The sequence below is a fragment of the Macrobrachium nipponense genome, chromosome 32 (assembly GCF_015104395.2).
Source record: "Macrobrachium nipponense isolate FS-2020 chromosome 32, ASM1510439v2, whole genome shotgun sequence".
Lineage (NCBI taxonomy): Eukaryota > Metazoa > Arthropoda > Malacostraca > Decapoda > Palaemonidae > Macrobrachium > Macrobrachium nipponense.
In genome coordinates, this window is record NC_061094.1 from 7897887 (window position 1) to 7923864 (window position 25978).

General features: G+C 44.7%; 1 protein-coding gene across 10 annotated transcripts in view; it reads left to right on the top strand.

The window, feature by feature from the left end:
- LOC135207203 (differentially expressed in FDCP 8 homolog A-like) overlaps positions 1-25978 on the top strand; it is a 227670-nt gene that overhangs the window by 925 nt on the left and 200767 nt on the right. The window lies entirely within an intron of this gene.

Here is a 25978-nt window from a genome sequence, read left to right on the forward strand (position 1 = left end):
GAGTCGCTTGTGTCAACAAAACTTCCCATTTCCTGTGATAAATCCGCACACCACTTGTACCCACAGACGCTGGGGCACTTTCATCACAACAATCGGAATGAGGTCCCTAACCACGACGTTTTTAAGGAAACTACTGTTTTGGTAGGAGAAGACTACGAAGCATGCACTAAGATAGTTATTTAAATAAATAGTAAAACATTAATATTTTACATATTTATGATGATTAATTTGAAAATATTCGTTACTGAAAAGTAACTCGATTCTGACTCAAATTTAAGTAATTATTTTTCGGAATTAGAACGTTCTTTTAAGTCCTGTATTATGACGTCACGACATCTTGACTTTCGTACCTACTGTAAATGAATTGCTATACTCAACTTTTTTGCAGAACAGTTTACCAGTTATTCATGCAGATTGTTATCAGCTATTCATGTAATTGTTATAACCATAATGCGCTTATATATCTTTATTATTTACTTTTTGGATATATGAAGATGTTTTACTGCCGGATTACCGCCTTAGTGTGACGCAATCGCTTTCGGTCTCTGGGCCTCTGTCTGTTTTCGCACCATAAGAAATTAATGGGGCCGAATTTGCAATGACCAGAAAGTCGTTAAAAGAGGAAAGTTAGCATTGAGGGGCATATGTTTTGATTGAGAAAAATACAAATTTATACAATAGCTAGCTTGTAAAAAATACTTGATCACAAAAAACTTGATTGACCACTAAGCAGCATACCTACTATGGGTTTCAGAGACAGTGCAAGCACATTTTTTGGCAATATTTCTGTAACAAACACTCGTATCAGAACGAGATTTTGCTATAGTGCATTACACCCAGTGCCGTAATTTATAAGGGTATCGTGAATCACTAATCATAAAGAATAACGACACTTGTCCTTGTACCAAGAGACAAAAACTCCATTATTCAGAAATGGATAGAACAACGCGTAAAAAAACTCCACCTACCTTCCCTTCCCCCTCCCTCCACCGCCACCCCTGTCCTTCTTCCTTCGCCTTCCTTTCTCTCTCTCTCTCTCTTGCCAATTGGTATGTGTTCACCCTCCAAACTGGGTATAAGATTTACACAAAACGTGGGAATTGGTGAAATTAGCCTATGTATTGAAAGTATATATTCATAAATATTAAAGCAATTTTATCATTATTGCATTACTATGACAACTAGAATTCATGGAAACAGTTTATAATAATGCATCGGCGTATGTGTGAAGCTCCACTAATGTGGCAACGATGATTTTGCCATTCTTAGCATGCAAACATTAAAGGTTACATTTATTTCTGGCATACAGTTATTAAAAATAATCAAAATGTACTAATATAGACTTAAATCAATGAAAAGTGCTAGCAAAAAAAAAAAAAAAAAAAAAAAAAAAAAAAAAAAAAAAAAACATTATAATCCACATATCCGTAGTCTGCTTCGCTATGGTTTTCGGCAGCCAGATGTACGACAAGGTCAGAAACATTGGATTGTATCTACTTTAGAAATATCTGTAATTTTTTGGGGTAATTTGGTTGCAAAAAAGGGATAATAGACATGAATTAAATAAACATTTTGAATTAACAAAGTAAAGTTGAACTAAATAATGAGTAAAGTAAACAATTAAAGGAATACAACTTTGCAGTGTCGTTGTCTGCTGCTCGTAACTGTGTTTGTGGAGTGCGCGCTTAGGAACCAGGAACAGCAACTTGGTTCAAGTGCAGTGTGGAGTGAATTAAGACCAAAATGTGTATAATAACAATCAAATAAGCACTGTGGAGTTTCAGTTGTGATGGCAGTAAGAATTATGGAGGAGTTATGGAGTTCCATTCAACAACGTCTGTGAGAGAGAGAGAGAGAGAGAGAGAGAGATAGAGTGTAATTGCTGTATGGATAGTTAGTGACTGAATTGGTTGTTGGTGGGTTCTGGGCTGTCTGCTGGTGCTGCTGATTGTTAAGAGTTCTGTGTTTTTAGTGTTTTTGAGTCAGTCTTTAGTCAGAAGCTGTGAGAGACAGTAGTGTCAGCAGTGGTCTGTGAAGACATTGATAGCTATAGTCAGTCAAGTGGTGTGTTTTTGAATTGTTATTGGTTTGTTGCTGATTGTTGTTGGGTTTGATATTAGTAGTTGATTAGAGTTGTTAGTTGTTGTGCCTGTGTTGGATTTATTGTGCTTGCGAGTTCCTGTTGAGTTATATGTGAGTTGTTGTGGTTGAGGGTTGTTGTTGGGGAGCTGTTGTGGTTTCTTGGTGTGGTTTGTGAGTGTTAAGGGTTGTTATTGGTGAGCTGTTGTTATTCTTTAATGCTGTTGGTAGGTGTGTGGGTTGCCTTTGTGCTGTTGTTTTTTTTGTGTTGCTTGTGGTTTGTGCAGTGGTCTTGGGTTTGTGATTAGTATATTCCTTTTTTGTTGTTGTGTTGAATTGTGGTTGTGTTCCTTGATTATTGTTGTGTTGTTGTTGTTATTGGTTATGGTCCTCCTTGGTTGTTGGTATATCTTGTGACCTCGACCAGTGGACAGCACAGGATAGCCGGAGTATCTGGAGAGTGGTAATCACGTGTTTTGTGTGTTTTTGTTTTTGTTTTTGTTTTTGTTTTTTGTAGCTATAGGTTAATTGTCCTGCAGGTATGTATTTTGTTGTGTAAAGAGAAAGTGTGACTGGGGTGGGTTGGGTAGCAGGAGTGATTAGGTTTATGTGGGGAGGGTTTTTGCAACTTGTTTTTTCTAGCTTGTGATCCGCCACAGGATAAAAACAACCGATTTACAAGGTAAAAATTAATTCAGTTCAAACCATGACCCTGGGAATAACTAAGTTTCATACTTTCACTAATATAGGCAACAAAATGTGTTTTATTGTGGTGATTACAAACTGCAATCTTGAGTAAGATCAATAAAACGTTACATATATTCGCTAACATTGTTCAAATGAGTGCTGGGAAGGCTGGGAAAGATGGTGTCCATCTGTGAACAGACCTGTCCATCCACACGATAGCCGCCATATTGGATTTCAAAACTGCCTTGAAAAACATATTTTACGAAGAGCGCCACATGCTTATTTAGTTCATATGGGGCTTTCATATATCACATTATGTTGACAAAACTTCAATCTTTTTGAATGGTATGCTTAGAGTAGTAATTGTATTCTTGTTTCACCAATTAAATATCGAGTGAATAAGACCCGTCCAGTGTGATGATGGTGGATCGTCCGTGATTTTTACCCTAGTTTAGGAGAAAACTTGCTTCAAGAGGAGTAGTAGAGGTCTCGGTGTGCTGCTTGGATGGGTCACAACTCTTGACTGATGCACGTGCAATGAGTACAAGTACTTTTTCGGGAAGGTGGCCTCATTCTGGGAGAGGTGGCTGCTATGTTTGCCGTTCGGTTGTTACCCTAATACCTTTTTTTACTTCTAAACCTTATTAGTTATGCCATGGTTATGGTACAACAGCCGGTTTCCGACTTTCCAAAGCTCCCTATGTATCCGACAGGTAGTGTTATCTCGAGAACTTATGTGTTTTCTAACGTAATAAGGGTGTTTACTGGTCACAATTTTGCCATATTGGCTATGGAGGGGGCGGGGGGTTGGTGGCCAGTGTTACCTATAAGTCGTAATCTCAATTTTCTCTGTTATTGGATCCGACAAAATACAAGTGGATGCGCATAAAAAACTGTCAGTGCAGTAACAAGAACACTTCCCTAAATGTCGAATACATAGCTTTCAGTTCCATAGCCACACTGTATCAAGGTATGGTAGGATGAGAAAAGAGATTTTGACGAAGGAAAAAATCTATTTCTCGGGCAACGACCTGTGTCGCCCTGTGAAATGGTCCTTTGATACTATTTCCTAGGTATAAATATTGGTATTCATCCTAGAGAAAAAAAAGAAACAATATAATGCCAAGATAAATGGCTCGCTCACCTCTAATAGAAGTGTCGGTATAGTAAAGGAGCGAGTGGAATCACTACCAGAGGTCCTTGCCATTTAGCTTCTTCCTTCGACAAAACCCCCAACTACGGAGGAGCCGTGCTACAGCTCCCGGTTACCCTCTACTACTACCGTGAGCGCCTCCGACGCCTGTGACGTCATTCCTGAAGATAGCCTCCAAGCTTGGGGTAAGCTGGGTGAGGACAATCTAAACTACAGGGTGGGGGGTTTCACAGGGCGACACAGGTCGTTGCCCAGAAATAGATTTTTCCTTCGTCAAAATCCCTTTTCTGGGCTTAACCTGTGTCGCCCGTGAAATAGTACCAGAGAATGCTAAAAACACCAAGCTTGAGGGACAGTACAGATAATAACGAAGGTAAAAACAAACACCTGTAAGGTTAATAGTATAATGATCACTTAAATTACAGTCTTACAATTAAAATTAATAGTATGAACCTTAAACATGGGGTTAGAACTTAAAATTAATTAGCCTACCAAACAAGCAAAATATATACAGGGTAGGCATAAGACAGGATAACAAGTTGACTTACATAACAATGGAACTGAATCCCAAATAGAGAATGAGAACATAACAGCAATACTCAAGATAACAATTACATAGAGGCGACTAAACTAAGTAAGGGTGCAATGGGGCAGGCAGAAGGGAAGGCTACAAGAAAAGTTATAAGAATTATTAAGAGTCAGGAGAAACTGTGTTTCCAGCTGCCACTGCTGAAAATTGAGGGCTTCCAAGGGTTTTAGGTAGTGTCGTTTGAAAAACTGTCGGAGATTTCTGCCTGTATATTTCTTAAGATCGTCAAAATTCATTATGTTGGAAATAGTTAATAGATGTGGCCACTACCCTAACATCGTGGGCCCGAGGAAAGGACTCTGGGTTGGCCTGTTTTAATGAAGTATAAAATTTGTTGTTCTGAAATCCCTTTTAGGGAGATTGTACCACCTTCCTTCCTAATGAACAATGGACCTGAAGACTTCAGAGTTGTTTGCTACCTAGGTAGGCTCTAATGAGTTGACAGGACAAAGAGGAGATGTCTGAGGTAGTGGTAGGAGGATTTTCCACGAGGGACCATCTGTCCCTGTGGATCTTCATTTTGGCTAGAAAGTGGCGATCTGGGGATATAAGAGGACCTCCCCTCTAGGGGAGGAACTCAATGTGACCCGTTCCTTGATAAGGCTGACAGTTCTGATCTAGCTCCTGAGGCTAAACTTAGTAAAAATAGGGTTTTTCCTCAGGAGATATATAATTGGAAGAGTCATTGTTAATGTCCGAGACCAGTTTGAGGACATCATTTAAAAACCAAGAGACTGATTTAGGTCTCGTTGATGGTCTTAATCTAGCACAAGCTTTTGGTATGGAGGTAAAGTATGAATCCGTAAGATCTATGCTAAAACCAAACGGGAAGATCTTCTTGAGAGCTGATTTGGTCGTAGTGATAGTGCTTGCTGCTAAACCTTTCTCAAACAATGATCTGAAGAAAGTTATGGCTAGGTTCGTTGTCATGACTTGAGAGTTTGAATCCTTAAGGAACTCTGCTAGTTTCTTAACAGATGAGTCATATTGACGCAGGGTAGATTCCCTTTTATCTGATTCCAAGAATGAAATATTCTGGGATCAATGTCTGCATTCCTCATGGCTGCGAATTTCAGGAAATCCATAAAGTTAGGGTTTTCTGAATTCTTTGAGGAAGCGGACACAGTCTGAGTTTGCACTACTGGGTTGTTTTGGGTTTGGGGGTTGGGAATCCGTAGGGGCCGGAGTCTCAACTCTAGAAGTAGAGGGAACCAATTGCTCTTGGGCCAGTTGGGAGCTACTAGAGCTACTTGGCCTTTGAATGTCCTGAGTTTGTTTAAAACTTTCAGGAGAAGGTTCACCGGAGGGAAGAGGTAAATCTTCTTCCATGTGTTCCAATCGAGGATCATTGCGTCTGTAGCATATGCTAGAGGATCGAGGTTGGGTGCCACGTAACAAGGGAGTTTGTGGTTTGACTCCGTGGCAAAGAGATCTACTTGAAGTCCCGGGACTTGTAGACTGATCCAATTGAACGAATTCCTGTCCAGTGTCCACTCCGATTCCAACGGAACGGAGCGAGATAGAGCGTCTGCTACTACGTTTCTTGACCCTGCCAAGTGAGTGGCTGACAGATGCCATTTGTTCTTGTTTGCCAGAGAGAAGATGGCTATCATGACATGGTTCAAGTGGCTTGACTTGGATCCACCCCTGTTGATGCAGTGTACCACCACTGCACTGTCCAGAACTAGTTTGAAATGTGAGTTCTTGGGCGGTCGGAGTCGTTTCAGTGTGAGAGAAACACTGCCATGGCTTCCAGTACATTGATATGTAGCTGACGGAATGTTAAAGACCAAGTTCCTTGAACTTTTTCGTGCTGAGAGTACTCCTCCCCACCCTGTTAGTGAGGCGTCCGTGTGGATCACTAATGATGGAGGGAGAAGTTGTAGGGGAATTGCATTTGATAGATTCTTTGTCTCCGTCCAGGGCGGAGACGTTTCCATAAGATCGCCGGGATAGAGGCTAGTTTGTCCCGTGATCTACAATTCGCTTTTGAACGCCATACTCTGTTTATATCCTTGAGTTTGGCTCTGAGCAGAACAGAACGTCTGTGACTGATGCAAACTGGAGTGAGCCCAGGACCTCTCCTGGCACCTCCTGGATGTTTGTTGTCGTTTGAGAAATTGCTTTGTAGCTCTGCTATTTCTTTCCTTTTCAACGACGGAATCGATAGAGTGTGTGATTGCAAGTCCCACTGAAGGCCTAACCACTGGAATCGGGATTCCGGTGTTAGTCTGGACTTGGTTTGTTTGTTTATTTGGAAACCTAAATGTTCCAGAAATTTGATCACCTTGACCGTTGTTGCTTCTGCATTCTTTGGGTTGGGTTCTTTGCCCAAATAAGCCAATCGTCCAGATAAGCCACTAGCATTATTCCCTGTTTCCTTAGCTCTTGCACTACTGCTTCCGCCAATTTGGTGAAAATCCTGGGGGCTATGTTGAGCCCGAATAACATTACTTTGAAGGAGTAGGATTTGTTTCCTAGTTTGAAGCCTAGGAATGGACGGAAGTGTCTGGCTATGGGAACATGATAGTAAGCATCTGTAAGATCTATAGAGGTTGTGACGGCCCCACGGGGAAGTAAGGTCCGTACCTGCGAAACGGTCAGCATCCTGAACTTGTCGCAATGAATGTATAAGTTCAGATGGGACAAGTCTAAGATGATCCTTCGGTTTTCCAAGTCTTTCTTTGGCACGCTGAACAAGCGTCCTTGAAATTTTAAATTGTTGACTCTTGAGACTACTCCTTTGAGAAGGAGGTCTTGGGTATACTCTATCAATTCCGCTGTTGGTGCTTGATAGAATTTGTTGGTTTGGAGGAGGGCCCTCTAGCCTTTGGTTACTATACTCTGAGCCCAGGGGCTGAACCTCCACCGCTGGCGGAAGAGGTACAGTCTCCCTCCTACCTTGGGGCTCTTACTGCTGGCTTGCTGAAGGGCGGCCACCCCTTGCTCCTCGGAAGCTCATCCCCTACTTGTAGCCCTGCCGGACCCTCTGAACGAGAGGCACCTCCCGCTCTGCTACCTCTCGTGAACCTGTTGAAAGCCTGAAAGTTCTGGCTTTCATAGGAAGAGTTGTAGGCTGGGGGAGACAGCAAAGGAGTGGAAGGCTGAGGCTGCTGTGACTGTGGGGTCAGGACAAGATATTGCTGTTGACCCTTAGAAGAGGAGTGTTGTTGCCCTTGAGGTGTTTGGACCGCTTGGACCAGCGTCTGCTGAGGGGTCTGGAAGGGCAAGAACTTCCTTGGTTTCTTCTTAATCCTCTGGTTCGGACCAGAGGATTCCTGTTTCCGTTTAGGTACCAGCCCCCACCTGACCTTGAGGCACTGGTTTACTTTGGATGCCTCATGTAAGACCTCCGCCACCACTGGTGCTGGGAAGAGGTCCGTCCCCCAAATTGAGGAAGCTATCAGTTTGTTTTGGTTCATGGCGGACTGGTGGCTTCCAGCCAAAGAACCATGCTTCCTACAATTCCTAACCTGGCGAATTAGTAAAAGTCGTAAAACGGTCCAGCACTGCAACTGGTGTGCAGCAAACCTTTAGCCATGACTTTGAACAATGGCTCCCCTTGCTTGGTACACTAGAGCCGTCATTTCAGCCATCGTCATGGAGGAGAGGGATCTTGCAAGCCTGGTCCGGGCGTCGTACTCCATCTGGATGAGGGAGTCCAGCAACCTGGGAAGTCTCTCGCTAAAGAGAGTGGTGGCGCAGTTGGCCTTAAGTTTCCCTACCGAGAGAAAGTTGTACTGCTCCCATCGAGTAGTTCTCAGAGCCTGGAACCAGGAGAGAGGTGGGTTCCGTCTCCCGGAGTTGAGGCAAAAGGCTCGTCCTTCAGGGCTGCCTGAAACGTTGCTTCTACTACCTTAAGGGTAAGTGGTAGCGGAGTACCTTCCACCGGAGTAAAGATGGTGAAAAAGGGACTCCTAAAGGCCGTGATGTGAGTATTCCTCGCATCCCCACTCTTCCAGGCTTCTCAGCAGAGTTTGTTGAGCTTGTTCCCTAGGAAGGATCAACGGTTTCCTTGGGAACTTTGTCTTCTCTCATCATGGCTGCTTCCGTCAGGCGGACGTAGCCAATGAATGGGGTTGTTGAAGGTTCCTGGGAATGAACTCGAAGTCTTCCAGTCTTCGAGTTCCAATGCCTTCAATGGTCAACATCCCGTTGACGAACGGAGCATGTGAGGCAATCCTCCAAGGATTGGCCGCCTTGAATTCAGGTAGTTGGCTAGAGTCCTGGCATTGGGAGAGGAGAGGGTGGCATTGCCAGAGGAGTCCCTGCCGCGATCATGGTCTGGATCCCGGCGATGGCGTTCTCTTGAGCAGCCAACCGTTCCGCCAGGGATTGCATTGACTGGCTGGATGACGCAACAGTACTTGAGAGCTGGGAGAGTACCGTGCCAACCTTGTTATCTACCAAGGTTCCCACGATAATCCCCACCTGCTCTAAGATGTTGGCCGAGAAGCTATCGGGATCGAAAGGGGGCACTTGAGCCCGATCCTTTCGAGACTTACGTCTGGGGGACCTCGACGCTGACGAAGAGGCCGCCCTTGATCTGACTGTTCCGGGGTGGGGAGCCGGAGTAACAGCGTCCGTTAAGATGGCCGATTTCTTAGGGAGGGACTTTTGCAGTTTGTCCACGGTCGACTTAACTTTGGGGATCACTGAAGTGACCTTAGGGCGAACAGCCCGTTGGTCTTCAGTGAAACCCCGGAAAGAGGTGAAGAGGAAGGATCAGTAGAAGGAGATGGAGAAAGGGAACTCAGGAAAGGGCCCTGAGAACCCCCAGAAGCTGCCCCTACTGCACCCTTACCTGTGCCCATGTGGTACTGCCATGGGCTTAACGTCGAGGTTCAGAGCCGCGACGTCTTCTGCCACATCCTCTGAGAAATAAACCCCATCCTGGAAGATCATGGCTTGTAGGTCTGCTACAGAGGGGCGGCCACTAGCGGGTCTACCACTGATCCCTTCTTGGCTCCAGGGAAGATGAGATCCGCCATGATCCTGGGGTTGAGGATGTAGGGACTGCCTTTTGAGTTCCGGCCAAAGATCCTCCCACCCAGCTTTGAGGGTCACCAAGGCCTTCTTCTTCTCTTCATCGGAACCCTGTAAGAAAGGTTTAGAGTTAGGGAAGAGGGAGGGGACGTAAGGATCGTGACTAGAAAAATTGACTGAATATGAGTCCACCTTGTGAAATATAGTCAGTATCGACAAGTATACCAGGTATTGAATGCTGACGGAGATAGGAAAAACTTCTACTAAAGATGCTTCGCCTACTAGAATGTAGCAGGTTTGGCAACCTTCATGGTGCCAGACGATGAAGTCCTGCACCTTCACTGCACAGCTAGCATGGGAGCGGCAGGCTGTATGGCCGCATGGGTCTTGCAGTGGAGCACTGCCCCACCCGATCTCTGGCAACACACAAAACCTGTAAGTCAAAGGATACATGAGTACCATGACAACCTCCGGGGAGGTACTTAAGTAAAGATCCGTGGGTGCCGGAGTGGTACCGACGGATAGGGTTTCTACGTATAAGTGGCATGCAAAAAAGGGACTGCCGGAGTGAGCTCTAAAGCTCACACCTGTATGAATACAGACTTAAAATTAAAGGGGCATGCACTTAAAAAAACGTAGAAAATGGTTACTGGGGGGAATAGCCTCTGACTCCATGTAAGCTCACTTAGTTATATGGGTAAAAAATTAAACTCCGCGGGCTGGCCCGGAGTTGTGGTTACCGAGCGAGAGGGGTTCAGCTCCCTGGGTGAGAGCCAAGGCTGGAACATGAGGCAGAACTATAACCCCCGGAGTAACAGTAAAAATAAATAAGTCCTTAAAATAGTGTAACAGAAAAAACATCATATCAGTGGGTGCCCGTGTGAACTATCTTATGTGGATAGACTCCCAGTGAATCCCTCCCTTTGGTTGTCGGTGGGTACGGAGTATTACCGCCGGACTAAAACCGGGGGGGGGGAGGGTAGGGAGATAATGGTGGGGTAAGAGAACCTTCTAACCTCAGCGGCCAATTAAGGTCAGAGGAGGGAGGGGGAGGGGGTGGAAGTCCCACGCCCCCGAGACACGGGACTGTGAGAGAGCACCAGTAGGGGGAGCCTCCCTGCTATCCTTATGAGTCACCCCTCTCATGCAGACTCGGACGCTAGCTATGAGCAGCGAGTCATCACCTGATGCGTGGGCGTGGGTGGCAATGTGTGGAGGGGGGGATGAAGGGGAGGGGCGGACCCCGTGACCAGGTGGCTCGCCGTGATCGACCAACGACCCTCCCCGCCAGGCGATAAACACTGGTGGGGAAGGCCCATCGGAACAACAAAGGTCGAAACGACATAGTAATAACTGATATATTAGGATTATCTATAAAAACCATAATAAAATATATAAAATAAATGATATTTCTTAAAGCTAGGCATAAACACACGGGGAACAAAATTACACGATAAGTATACGAAAGTCCAAAGGTGTAGGCTAATTGCCAATCGAAGATAGGGGTATGATAGCCTAACCTAACCTCTAAGCCAATGTAACAAGAAATGGGCTAATCGTCAATCCGAAGATTGGGGTAAGTAGCCTAACCTAATGCCTAGGTCAGTGTGAACAAGGATAGGCTAATCGCCAGTCGAAGAATGGGGTATGTTAGCCTAACCTCAAGTATACTAAATCAATAAAACATTGGACTAGAAGTAGGACAAGGGGGGACAATGGTTCTGACTTGAAAAAACTCCTAACGAACGGAGGGCAAAGCTAGGGCTAAGATCTGAAACGTGCAGTCGGAGGGTGCCCCACCCCGATGGAGGGCCTAACTAATAAGACCTAACTGCATGATATAATATAGTAACTATTCATATAGTACTGTAAAAGGTGGGGGGGAAATCTCTAGTGGTATGGGAGACCAAAAGAAAAAACCCCTACCGCCATGCGGTTCGGAGAGCGGTCGGGCCTGTGAAGCTCCGAGAACTCCTAGATAATAGGTAAGTCAGCATAAAATGTGAACGTGAAACCTAAGGCAGTACTTAACTTAAGAAGCAGAAGCGGAAGACATCTTGAAATATGATATAAAACCTTGAAAAAGCGATCGCACAGCACAGTGGAAAAAAACAACGTTTGGTGACGATGGCGGCTATCAAAGGAATGACGTCACAGGCGTCGGAGGCGCTCACGGTAGTAGTAGAGGGTACCGGGAGCTGTAGCACGGCTCCTCCGTAGTTGGGGGTTTTGTCGCAAGGAAGAAGCTAAATGGCAAGGGACCTCTGGTAGGGTGATTCCACTCGCTCCTTTACTATACCGACACTTCTATTAGAGGTGGAGCGAGCCATTTATCTTGGCATTATATTGTTTCTTTTTTCTCTAGGATGATACCAATATTTATACCTAAAAATAGTATCAAGGAACATTTCACAGGGCGACACAGGTTAAGCCCAGAAATATAGTTTTTGATGTAATTCTTTCATCCTATTCCATACTGCGGGGGTTATTGTCATCAGTACACTTCACATGGTGCACCGTAGGCATTACTGAAAGTTTCCCCAAGTCCTGTCCCAAGCCTTATAGGCTAGTCTCATACTTTTCCTCCACCCCACTTCCTTTTCCCCCATCTCTCTGGGCTACCACTCCAACTCCCCATTGTTCATATGTGTGGAACGGAGAGTAAGCATTTTCACTCTCATAGGCTCACAATTGCTGTTTATTGCCTCATTGCTTGGCTTTACGGCCTAATTTTTTGAAATCAAATCAAATCAAATCATATCATCCTACTCCAACCTAACCTAGGTTGCTGCTGTGTGATGCCTGACTTGGGGCTTTGCCCACCTTGGGCTTAGAGCTAGGTCCCTGCCTGGTATAACCTATGCTTCCATAGATTATGAATTAAAATATGGTCATGTATGAACAGGGCCATAAATTGTAAGAAAACAATGTTAGTTTATTTACCTTGGTTATTTGTTGCCATCCCCATGAGAGATGGGCAGCTCTAGACCTTGCCCCAATTTACCTGACTGTGGCGGGATCACAAGCTTAAAAAACAAGCGGACAAAATCCCCCCCCCACCACCACATAAACCTAATCAATCCAGCTACCAAACTCACCCTCAGTCACAGTTTCCTCATTACACTACCAAATACATGCAGGACAATTAACCTACCTACACAGAAAAAAAAAAAAAAAAAAAAAAAAAACACATGTACTCACCCAACTCCAGATACTCCAGGGTATGTGCTGTCTGCCGGTCGAGGTCACGGAGATACCAACAACAACAAAGACAACAACCAAGAACCACAACCCCACAACTCAACAACACAACAACAATCAAGGAATACAACCACAACTCAACAGCACAGCAAACAAACAATGCCCAAGGACCACAACCCCACAACCTACCACCACAACAACAAACAAGGAACACAACCACAACAGAAGACCACTGCACAAACAATCACCAACACAAAAAGGCAATGCACACACACACACTAACAAGGCCAAGGAATCATAACAGCTCACCAACAACAACCCTCAACAACTCACAACCACACCAAGGAACCACAACAGCCTCCAACAACAACAACAACCCTCAACCACAACTCACATATAACCCAACAGGAACTTATGAGCACAACAAATCCAACAGCACAGGCACAACAAATCTAAGCAAACAATATTAACTTAACAACAACTAAACAACAAATCAACAAAACACAAAACTCAACTGACTTTCAATGCCTTTAACTTCACAGACCACTGCCGTCACTACCGATCATCACCGACTGAAAGACTGCCTCAAAACTCTAATCCAACAGCTAACACCAACTGCACCAGCAGACAACCCAAAACTCACCAACAGCCAATCCAACCGCCAACCATCCACCAATTACACCCATCTCCTCTCTCTCTCTCTCTCTCGTCTCTCTGCTTCTCTCCTCTCTCTGCCTCTCTCTCTCTCTCTCTCTCTCTCTCTCTCTCTCTCTCTCTAGGACGTTGTCAAATGGAACTCCTCCATAATCAAAGGCTACCATTTTCTATTGTGGACTCTAGTTCCCCTTCAGTGCCAGACATAGGGGCCAATATGAAAGGGTTGACCAGACATAACCAGTAAAAATGACTGCCAAACTGTGAAAATTGCAATAAAAGCTGTTTGGAGAACTTTATTTAAAATTTAAAATCATCTAGTACTTCAATACTCACCATTTTCAGACCTTGTTCACCTCCAAATACATGACTATCCTGCAAATGTCAGTTATTCATAAAAAATCTTTTAGGAAATTTAAAAAAGATCATTGGTTTTGTGGTATTACTTAGGTGTTATCAAACTTGTCTGGCTCATGACTGAATGAAGCTTTATGGGAAAAATATTTTAGAAATTATATTTTCATACATTCAACTTACCTGTCAGATATATACATAGCTATCGACTCCGTCGTCCCCGACAGAAATTCAAATTTCGCGGCACTCGCTACAGGTAGGTCAGGTAATCTACCGCCCTGCTCTGGGTGGCAGGACTAGGAAACCATTCCCGTTTTCTAATCAGATTCTCTCTGTCGCCGGTGGTATCAACATTGTTGTTACTTCCTCCTGACTAGAATTCTTTTTTCACAACGCTTTTGATCATCTTTCGACTGATTTTTGGTGACGTACTTGGATCGTTGTTTGGCATTCGCTATCGTGGACTGTTTTTTGGACTTGGCTTTGGATTTTCGTGAATATGTCTGATTCTAGTGTTAGTTTCAGAGTGTGTGTGAATGAGGGCTGTAAGGTGAGGATTCCGAAAGCTTCGGTAGATCCTCACATGCATGCAGTGGTTGTAGAATGGTTGAATGCTCATTTGAGAATACATGTAATGAGTGTGAGAAACTGAGTGCGCAAGAATGGAAGATTCTAACTTCTTACTTGAAGAAGTTACAGAAAGATAGAGAGAGGAAGGCGACTTACAAAAGCCGAAAAATGTCTAAATCTCGTGAACTTTTATCTAGTTCAGTAGCTTCTTCTTCTGATAATTATGCCCATTCTATTTCAGCCCGTTCACAAGTTGTTAACCCCTCTGATTCTGCCTCAGAAATGGCGGAACTCAGAGCTTCCCTTCAGAAAATGCAAGAAAAAATGGCAGCATTGGAAGGTAAGAGAAGTGAATGTGGTTTTTCAAGTGATTTTAGTGTCCCCAGTGTAGTGGAGGGGGCGTCTGGTCGTCTCTGCGACGCTCCCAGGTCTAGACCTCTTCCAAGCTCCCTGGCCCAGAGGAGAAGGAAAGTCGAAAGCCGTACGGGGGTCGTGGAGAATCCCCAACGATCAGGCGTCCCTTCGGCAGAATCTATTACATCTCAGACTGCCAGGGACAGCTATAGGAAAAGCGTCCTACGAGAGTGCTTTTCGTCATCTAGTTCGCCTGCTCCGAGAAGAGGATGGAAGGAGTCTAAGCTTTCACGTCCGCTGAAACGGAATTGGAAAGAACCTGAGCTCAATTCTAGCCCCGTGCGCTTCTCTGAAGAAGATGCGCCTTCGGTAATAAAGAAGGCTAGGAAGCAGTTGGATCCTTGGACTGAAAGAGATCCTCGAGCGCCTTCCAGATCTTCCTCTCCTGATTCGAATGAGCCTTCGACCAAGAGAATTTTGATGAATGTATAGGAGCAATTAGCATCTTTGGTAGGAGTACTTTCTAAAGAGCCTACTCGTAAGAAGGATGATAGGCTTCCGATTAAAGAGATCTAAATACCGATCTCCTGTCAGGCGCGACGAACCTTCCAGGGAGGTGTCGCCACAGGCGACATCTCTGGGGGAAGCGGTGCGTTATGCAGGAGAGAAGTGGAAAAGGAAGTAACTCCTGCCCAAGCGTCTGGCGCCAACCAGGAGCCAGGCGCCAAGTAGGTGCAAAGAGCCTGAGTTTCCTGTAGACCGTTCAAGAACTGGAACTTTCATCCAAGCAACAATATCCAATGGAGAAGAGGGATCTCCTGATAGGAGTAAAGCGCCTGCTAGGCGCAATATACTTGTCAAACGGAATGCGCCTTCCATGTGTGATACTCCTACCAAACTTCAGGAGTATTCGGAAAGAGATGCGCCTGCCAGGCGACAGGAGTACTCTGATCTCGATACTCCTCCCAGGCGCCAGGGTATTCTGAACTTAATACTCCTTCCAGGCGCCAGGAGTATTTGGAACTTAATACTCCTACCAGGCGCCAGGAGTATTTCGGAGCGCGATGCCGCCTACCAGACGCCAGGAGTATTTGGAGCGCCGATGCGCCTACCAGACACCAGGAGTATTCGGAACTTAATACTCCTACCAGGCGCCAGGAGTATTCGGAGCGCGATGTGCCTGCCAGACTCCAGGAGTATTCGAAGCGTGTTTGCTCCTGCCAGGCGCCAGGAGTATTCCAAACATGATACTCCTACCAGGCACCAGGAGTATTCTCAGCGAGATACTCCTGCTAAACGCCAGGCGCATTCTCCTCATGAAGAGCTTGATATCCGACAGGAGTCTACAAGGAGTAAAACGGTTATTCATGACTCGCCTAATGATACGTAGAGAGAGAGTTACTCTTTAGTCCCTCTCCTAATAGAAGTGCTTCTTCTTCGGAAAGGAAGAGATCAAAGGAGGAGACAGATAGAGAGAAGATAATAATAATAATAATAATAATAATAATAATAATAATATCCTTTGTTTCGGTTCAAGACCATATACAATGAACATACAAAATACACAGTAACATACACAATCTAGATATATGAGTCAACATGATAGGAAAAATTAGTAATCGGCACTTATAGACTAATAAGAAGGATGGTCAAGTGAACATTGGCATGGTAATGAGGTTTTCTAGGCAAGGAGGGTACTAAATGCAGACTGAAGCCAAGATGAAAGAATTGGACGGAAGGCAACCGGACCAGACATGATCCCGGTGGAGGCATGGAAAGCATTAGGAGATGAAGAGTGGATATACTGTACGATCTTATGATAAAGATCCTTGAACAGGAAAAGATACCAAATGAGTGGCGTGGGAGTATATTGATCCCAATTTTTTAAAGGGAAAGGCGATGTCCAAGAGTGTGGTAATTATAGGGGCATTAAATTGATGTCCCACACTTTGAAGATACTGGAAAGGATGATAGATGCTAGACTGAGAGAAGAAGTACAAATAGGTAAAGAGCAGATGGGATTTATGAAGGGAGGGGAACAACAGATGGTATATTTTGTCTGAGGCAAATAATGGAGAAATTCGGGGAAAGACACAAAAGGGACCTACATATGGTATTCATTGACCTTGAAAAGGCTTATGACAGAGTCCCGAGACAAGAGGTATGGAGGAGCTGAGGGAGAAGATGGTGCCAGAGAAGTATGTGCGATTGATACAAGAGATGTACCTGAATATTTACCAGAGTGAGGAGCAGTGTTGGGGAGACAGAAGGTTTTGAGGTGAGAGTGGATTACACCAGGGGTCGGCTCTGACCCGCCCATTTATCTTTAACATAGTGATGGATGTTATAATAGAGGAAGTAAGGGAGACAGTACCATGGAACATATTGTATGCGTATGATATTGTTCTGTGTGCAGAGAGCAGGGAAGATCTGGAAGTGAAATTGGAAGATGGAGACAAGTACTGGAGGACGAGGATGAGAATAAGTAGATCCAAGACAGAATATATGTACCACCACTGAGGGGGATGATAGAGAAAGTATTCAGCTTGGTGGAGAGCAAATAAGGAGAGTTGATAAGTTTAAGTATTTGGGATCTTTTGTTAACGCTGGAGGAAGTATGGAAGAAGAACGTAAAACATCGGGTACAGGCAGGCTGGAACAACGGAGAGCGGCCTCGGGAGTTCTTTGTGACAAAAGAGTGCCGCTTAGGTTAAAAGGAAATTTCACAAGACGGTGGTAAGAACAGCAATAGCTGTATGGTACGGAAACAGCAAGCATGAGAAAAGCAGAGCAGAAGAAGATGGATGTGGCAGAAATGAGAATGCTTAGGTGGATGTCTGGGGTAACAAAGAGTGGATAGGATCAGAAATGACTACATAAGGGGGTCAACTAAGGTGGTGGAAGTATCAAAGAAAGTGCAGGAGGGGAGGCTGAGATGGTATGGACACCTGTTGAGGAGAGATGAGGACCACGCTGGGAGACATACTATGGGGGGAGTGGAGGTGCAAGGAAGAAGAAAGAGAGGGAGACCAAGAAAGAGATGGAAGGACTGTGTGAGAGGAGGAATTTACATGAGAAGGGAATTGATGAGGCAGAAGCGCAAGATAGAAATAGATGGAAACGGCTCATCCGAAACGGCGACCCCATATAAAAATGGGAAAAAGCTGGGAAGAAGAAGAAGAAGACTTATCCACAAAATAGCTGAGGTAGCATAAAAGATAGTAATCATAATACTGGTAATAGTAATAATGTTGGTGAGAAAAAAAAAATGCATTGAGAGTTATAACAGTTAGTGCACAGATTATATAGCTTAAATTTCACTAGAGACCTTAGGTGGTTACAGTAGTCTGGTCCCAGAGGGCTAAATACAAAATATAAATTGAAAAAATATATATATATATAATAAAATATATATATATATATATATATATATATATATTATATATATATATATCTATATATATATATATATATATATATATATATATATATATATAAACTTTAACTTGATAGTAATCACAGAAATAAATGAAAAAAAAAATAAAAATATCAGCAATAAATATAATAATGACAAAATCTGCATATGACATCTTGCTAATACAGAGATAAGTCCTTTAGGGGACAAGGCCTCATTTTTCCCATCTTTCCCACAATTTAGATCTTCTTCTTGCTTCACTCCTCAGGATGCTTTGTATGAGCAGTTGCCGCTGTTTTTCTCACTCGGGTTTTACCAGGCTGGACATTGTTCGCCTTAACAATGATTTTTAAATTGTCCAGGTGGTTTTTCTAAGAACATCTGTGTGGCGGAGTGGTAGCGTGGAGTGTTTTGTGAGGCGTCTCAGAATGTCATTGTGCACACAGGGTGATTACGTCTCATGGTCTCTCGGTATAGTTCGTCCAGAGGGAACACCTATAGATACTGTAACAGTACGAGCGGAGAGCAGCAGTTTCACGTCTCGGTGACAGAAGGCAAACCTCCTTGCAATCATGTTTGCCAAGTTGCACATAGTTTACGATGCCCTCTGTTCAATGTCTGCCGTATCTTTTAGGTCGTCGGTAATAATGTGACCCAAATACGGAAATTCGCGCACAAATTCCCAGCCGATGGTTTTCTGAGGAAATTTTGTGGTTCTGCAATATGCTTAAGCAATCTCGGGAGAAGCGACAGGCACTGGGTCTTGGTTTCATTGTAGATTTATACAAAATTCCTCTGGCTATTGGGCGGCAAGTGTCGATGAGTTCGTGGAGGCCATGCACTGATGGGGAAATCATAACCATATCGTCAGCGTAACAGAGGTTGTTTATAGTTGTTTTTCACTGACAGTGCATCCGATTGGGAGTGAGTTCAGTTTGACATTCAAGGCATCTGTGTACGTATTAAACAGGTATGGAGAGAGAATGCCCCCTTGCCGAAGCCCGTTTAGGGAGCCGAAGGTGTACGATAATAATGTTTTTGGCCCCATTTGACACAGAATTGCTGTGTGGAGAACCAGCAATGTAAAAGAATGCCAATTAGATATAGGGGTGTGCCCCTTTCATGCAGCTTCAGAATAGCTTCAGGTAGTTTAACTCTGTCAAATGCTTTTCTCACTCTACGAAACACAAGGAAAACCGGAGATGCTGATGATAGGGGTAGTAGTTCAGCAATTCTTTCAGTATGTAGTGCAGGTGTCGGTTAGTGTTTGCTTTAAACCCGAACTGGTTGTCAGTGGTGTGTAGAAAGGGGAGAAGTCTCACAAGAAGAACCGACTCAGTATCTTCGATGGCGATCGTTGTGATTGCAAATTGGCCGGTAGTTGCCAGGGTCAGCTGCATTCCTTTAGCTTGTTTTTTGTTTTTAGATGGTATCAAAGTGAACTAAGAGTAGGGAGTCTGGAAGAAACTGGTGAATTATGCACGCATTGAATTTGGCAGCTAGCAAATGTAAATTATCAGATGGCAGAATTTGAAAGCCTCTGCGGGAAGACCATCACAGCCGGGCGTTTATAGTTAGGTATGGCTGTTTATGGCATCGCTGATGTTACCTGGCGTAATATGGTCTGCAAAATGAAATTGAAATGTTGTCATTAGGATTGTTATCTACCTCGCTCGGGAATCCTGATCATTTTATGCAATTCAGGAATATTGTTGAAGTGATCACCCCACATCCTTGCGATAGCCTCGTCTCCCGACTGCTTCCCCTACTCTCTGTGATAGCTTTTTAGTTTTGGGATTTAAGGACTGGATATCTTTCCAAAGAACGAGGGTAATCACCAGATTCTACGTTTCTAGACATTGCATCGGCTCTTTTAGTTGTTTTTTTCATTTAACCTGCAGAGCTTAAGAGCAAGTTTTGAATTGCACTCTCCCGCCCTGCCTCATTAGTAATGCAGTGTGTCCTTCCCTCGGGCTGCCATTTTGCCTCCACAGTAAAAACAAAAATTTCTCATGAGTATGTATATACAGATCCTTACCAATTCATTCCACCAACCCGGTATATTACGAGAATTACCTTGACGAAATCTAAAAGGCAGTCCTGCCGAAGCAAGCATAGCGGAGATTATGTTCGAATAGAATTCATTCAGATCCCTCTTGTGGTGGGTCCTTTCTACATTTTGTGTTTGGTACACAGTAAAGGCGTCAGCCGGTTGAATTATGACCGCAACCTGGGTTTCCGTGGTCGCCCTAAAGTACTGGCGTTTCTGTTTGTTTTTGTTTTTACTCCCAGTTAACCGCTGGAGGGCGTCAGTTAGTGGGGTTCACGGTAGGGAGGGATGGGGTACTGATCACCCCTGTAATGGGATGTGATCGTAGCCCGTTGCAGATCGTAGCGAATATTGCAGGTCATAATAGAATCATGAAGTTGTGGAGATGTGATGCAGTGGTCCATCCAGGAGGTTGTAATTGCGTCCTGCTCTTTATGTACATATTGAGTAGGAGGAGGGAGGGAGAGCATACATCGCTAATTTTGGAGAGCATGATTTTTGACAGAAGGGAGTAGTTCATTATAAAATTGTTTTGTGGGGTGGGAGAATTAAGGGTCCCCTATTATACAAATATGATCAGCGGAGAATCTTGAATATACTGTGTAACTCCCCTAGGATCATGCAGTAATGATCAAAATTATTGTATTTTCCCAAATGGGGGCATATAAACATTAATTATTAGGATTTTAGAGTTTCCCTACTGTCAATTGAAGCCCAAGCAATCTGTCACTCCTGTAGGTCATCACCTTTATCATATTGTCTAACGATTTTTGTGCAACGGAGGAGAAAGTCCCCCTTTCGGGACGACCCACTATGATTTGATCTGTAACTTGCATCGATGAAGTCGAGAAGTTTTTTCGAAGTCTTCATGAATTGAATCGCAGATGCAAGTCATGAGGCCAGAGAGCGTTTTTTTGCATGCAATGATGCCGTTGAAATTTTTGCAGAGCATGTTTAGGAGAGGAATGTTTCCGCTTGAGGCCAAAAATATTCCAAGAGATTATTTTTAATGTTTCCATGGCTACTCACGAAGATGGAGATGAATGCGCTGAGTGGGCAGTCAATCGCCGTGGGCGGTTGGCTGGAGCACTTGGCGGTGGAAATGACCCTGGTTGAGTGACAGTAAGCCCCTCCCCCCTGGGGGTGGTTGGTCCCGGATTAGGTTATATCTTGAAACTATATATTAGGACCGAAATTCTTGCCTTTAAGAACGTCGAGGTGTTGAAAATAGGCAGGTAATCCTGTAAGCCACTTTATGTTTATTTCTACATTGGGAGTTTCGTGAGAGATAAGTGGGTCAGAGCCAGTGAGAAACTTGACTCTCTTCACTATGGGCGTCTCGTCACCAATGAGCGCAGATTGTGGAATTGCTACGTGACATCTCTTCTCAGGTGTTTCGGGCGAGGTGCAACTCGAATGTTGGGCTCCGTCCAGCGGCCAAACGAGAGGATCTTCTCTTCTTTCTACTTGTTTGTATCTGCCAGCCGCTAGACCCCTCAAGATCACTCTCATCTGCATCTACGATGGGGGGTTTGGCGGGGAGAGATAGGGTGGGAGGATCACAAGGGCTGGTAATCATCACCGGGTAGGTTCTATCTTCCACTGGAGGCACTGGGGAGGGAGGGGAGGTTGGGGGACCCCAACTGTCTCCTCATAACGGCCTACAGGTGAAGGGGGGGCACTTCCGTGTTGCTGGGAGGCAAGGAAAAATGGATGCCGCATTCATAGGAGTTGGTGGCTATCTGTGCGATTGTCAATCGATCCCTGCACTCCTTTGATCGCATTCCCAGATCCGTGTGAGATCATTGTTTCCACCGTTTTAAGACTGTCTAGGGAATTCCTGCAGTCCTTTGATCACGTCCCAGATTCTTGATAATTTCTCATTTTGTCTCCTCGATTTTTTCTGAGTTTTTTCCGAGAGCCTTCTCCTTCCGAGCCTATTTTAGAAGACGTCTCGAGGACGAAATCACTAACAAGGAGGACTTTCAATTATAAAGTTTCTTTTCTTCTCTTCTCTTAGAAAAGAATATGGAGAATGCCTTGACTCCAAAAAAAAGCCGCTCCTCCTTCTCCGAGCTCTCTCTTTTTCTAGCACGAAAGCGCACAAATCTTCATCTTTCCCTGAAAATGAAGCCGGCCCATTTTCTATGAAAAAGGGCCCTACAATCTCTTGACTCCTGGATCAAAGAACAAAGAAGGGATTAGGAAGGACAGTCTTTTGCATGCCTCCCGCTAAACTATCGGGTAGGAGCGGCATATGGTACGAAACGGGAGAGAATATGGGATTGTCTCTGCCCGTTTCGGCTGAGTCAGCTAATTCTCGAGTCTCGTAGACCCTCCTCGAGGAGACACGCCTTAAATTCAGCTAAGGCAACTGGGGTCTTTCGGAAATGGACCATCTCCTCAAGGGACTTTTCCACACTTTAGAAGTATTTAACTTCCTGGATTGGGTCCCTTGGGGTTATTGCTAAGAAGTCCCATGAAAAGGAACAGCTAAACCCCCCGAAACCTTACTAGCATCCTTGCATGCATTGATAAGACAGTTCAAGATGGATTCGGCGGAAGTATGCTCCCTCTTTGGTGCGGGAATACCTTCAGAAGAGGGCGTTCATAGTGCTTTTCTCACGAAGGCCGTCTCTCCTTCGCGAGATCCGCTTTATTGTTTGCGCCTCTCTCAGAGCATTTATTTCCTTCTCGTTGGTTGAGACATTGCTCCATTTCACTAACTGAGAAGGCCACTCAAAGATCTTCTAAGACAATCCTCACGGAAGAATAGACCTGGTGGCCAGTGAGGTAAAAGAAGCTACTAGGCCAGCTCAGGCAACAGCAGCCCCTTTTGAGGAGGCCCTCAGGCTAGATCCATCGCCAGAAGGACGACAATGGGGAGAAGGGAAGAAAGATCATCCTTCTGTCCCTTTTTTAAGAAGGGAAAATGAAATCTTTCCTCCAGACACCTGTAGGAGCCAGGTTACAGTTCTTTGCGGGAGCATGGGAAGACATAGGATCCGATCCTTGGTCGATGTCAATAATCAGAAATTGGGTTATTATATCCATTCAAGGACAGGCCCCCCTTGAAACAACATCACCGAAGGAACTGTCCGCCAGATACAGGGACCCTGTTTCTGATGGATACTCTTCGTCAGATGGTGGACAGATGTGGGACAAAAGAGCAATAGAACTGGTACTGGATCACAGCTCCCCGGGGTTTTACAATCGCTTGTTTCTCGTAGCGAAAGCTCGGGCGATGGAGACCAGTACTGGATGTAAGCTCGCTGAACAAATTCGTAGAACAACAGAAGTTCAGCATGGAAACGTCTGCCTCAGTACTTGCGCTCTCCGTCAAGGAGCTTGGATGGCGTCCTAGATCTTTAAGACGCATATTTCCACGTCCCCATTCACCATTCGTCGAGGAAATTCCTGCGTTTCATGGTTCGAGGGAAGGATCTATCAGTTCAGGGCCTGTGTTTCGGCCTATCTACGGCTCCCAAGTCTTTACAGACTTGATGAAAAACGTGTCAAAACTCTACACATGCAAAGGGATAAAACGTCTCCCTATACCTGGACGACTGGCTCATCAGGGCCAGGTCTCGAAAAGCAGTGTTTTGGAGGATCTGTCAACAATCCTGGAATTGACGAAGAGATTAGAATTAATCGTGAACCTCGAGAATCTCAGATGGTTCCCCCCAGCCAGAACGTAGTCCTATCTGGGGATCAGATGGATTCTCTGGGTTTTCGATATTTTCCATCTCAAGAGAGATAAGGAAGGCTGTGCCACAGTATTGAGCTTCTTAGAGAAAAGAGCGTACTTCAGCGAGGGAATGGTTGAGCCTTCTGGGGACCCTTTCCTCGCTCGAACAGTTTTCTTTCCTTTAGGAAGACTCCATCTCCGTCCGCTTTTCAGTTCTTCCTGAGAAGCAGTGGAGTTTGGAAGACAGGACAGCTCTCAAACACGTTTCCAATCTCATCGGAAATAAAAGATCAATTGAGGTGGTGGTTGACCCCCTTAGAAGAAAACAAAGGAGTATCCTTGGAAGTACGGAACCCAAACCTGACATTGTTCTCAGACGCGTCGGAGACAGGTTGGGGTGGTCGACCCTAGGTCCAAAGAAGTGTCAGGCACCTGGTCGGAAGAGCAGGTGTCATGGCACATAAATTGCAAGGAGCTATTTGCAATTCACCTCGTGCTAAAGAGCTTCGAGCACATAGTCAGAGACAAAGTAATACAGATAAACTCCAACAATACAACCGCTCTGGCTTATGTCAAAAAACAAGGAGGAACTCACTCTCTCGCCCTATACGAACTAGCAAGAGATCTGCTGATTGGGCAAATCAAGGAACATGGTTCTCCTAATAAGATTCGTCCAAGGGGAGAGGAACGTGAGAGCGGACAGACTGAGCAGGAGGTTTCCAGGTCCTTCCTACAGAATGGACCCCTCCACTCGGAAGTCTGTCAGAGCCTTTGGTATCTTTGGGGGAAACCGCAGGTAGATCTATTCGCCACGTTTTCTCTCCAAAGGATAGATACATTTTGCGCCCTAGTGGAAGATCCCAGGGCTTATGCAATAGACGCCCTTCTCCTGGACTGGTCAGGGCTAGATGTGTACGCTTTTCCCCCATTCAGATACTGGGGGAAAGTAGTCAGAAAGTTTGTGGCCTCGAAGGGAACCAAGATGACTCTGATAGCCCCATATTGGCCATCCCGAATTTGGTTTCACAGAGGTGATGGAGTGGACAGTGGACTTCCCCAGATCTCTTCCAACAGGATAGATCTGCTCAAACAACCCCACTTCGAGAGGTACCACAAATCTACCCGCTCTTGCTCTGACTGCCTTTCGACTATCGAAAGACTTGTCAGAGCGAGAGGGTTTTCTCGCAAAGCGGCAAGCGCAATTGCTAGAGCCCGCAGAACATCTAGGCGAGTGTACCAATCGAAGTGGGAAGTTTTTCAGAAACTGGTGCAGGTCGAAGAAGCTGTCCTCTTCCAATACCTCTGTAACCGAAATTGCGGATTTCCTTCTTTTCCTGAGGGAAAAGTTGCATCTCTCTGTACCAACTATTAAGGGGTACAGAAGTATGCTTTCAGCAGTCTTCAGAAACAGGGGATTAGATTTGACAAATGATAAAGATTTGCACGACCTCATTCGCTCCTTTGAAACATCGAAGTCAGTAGAACCCAAGGTTCCAAGCTGGAACTTGGATGTGGTCCTGAAATTTCTGTCCTCGAGAAGTTCGAACCACCTCGTACGGCTTCATTCCGGGATATCACTAGAAGTGTATATTTCTGCTATCTCTTGCACGGCTAAAAGGGTCAGCGAGTTGCCACGCCCTTGAATCACGAGTTGGCTTCAAAAAAGATTCTGCAATTTGTTCATTCCAGACTTTTTCTTGCCAAGAATGAAAACCCTTCGAATCCCTGGCCCAGGAGCTTCGAGGTAAAAGGACTTACTAGCCTAGTGGGCAGAGAAATAGAAAGATCACTTTGTCCAGTTAGAGCACTTAAATTCTATCTGGACAGAAAGAAGCAGTTGGGAGGTTCACAACATGGTCTATGGTGCTTGGTTAAGGACCCCAAGAGACCTATGTCTAAAAATGCTTTGGCCTTCTTTGTTAGAAGTGTCATTACCGAGGCTCATAAGAACTGCCCAGATGACTCTTTCAATCTATTAAGAGTAAGAGCTCATGAGGTAAGGGCAATCGCGACGTCTATTGCATTTCAAAGAAATATGTCACTTAAAAATATTCTGGATGCAACCTTTTGGAGATGCAACTCAGTATTTGCATCTCATTACTTGAAAGACGTGCGAGTTACGTATGAGAAATGTTTTTCTCTAGGTCCGTTTGTGTCAGCACAGACGGTTCTGGGTAAAGGAGAGAGCACCGATCTTT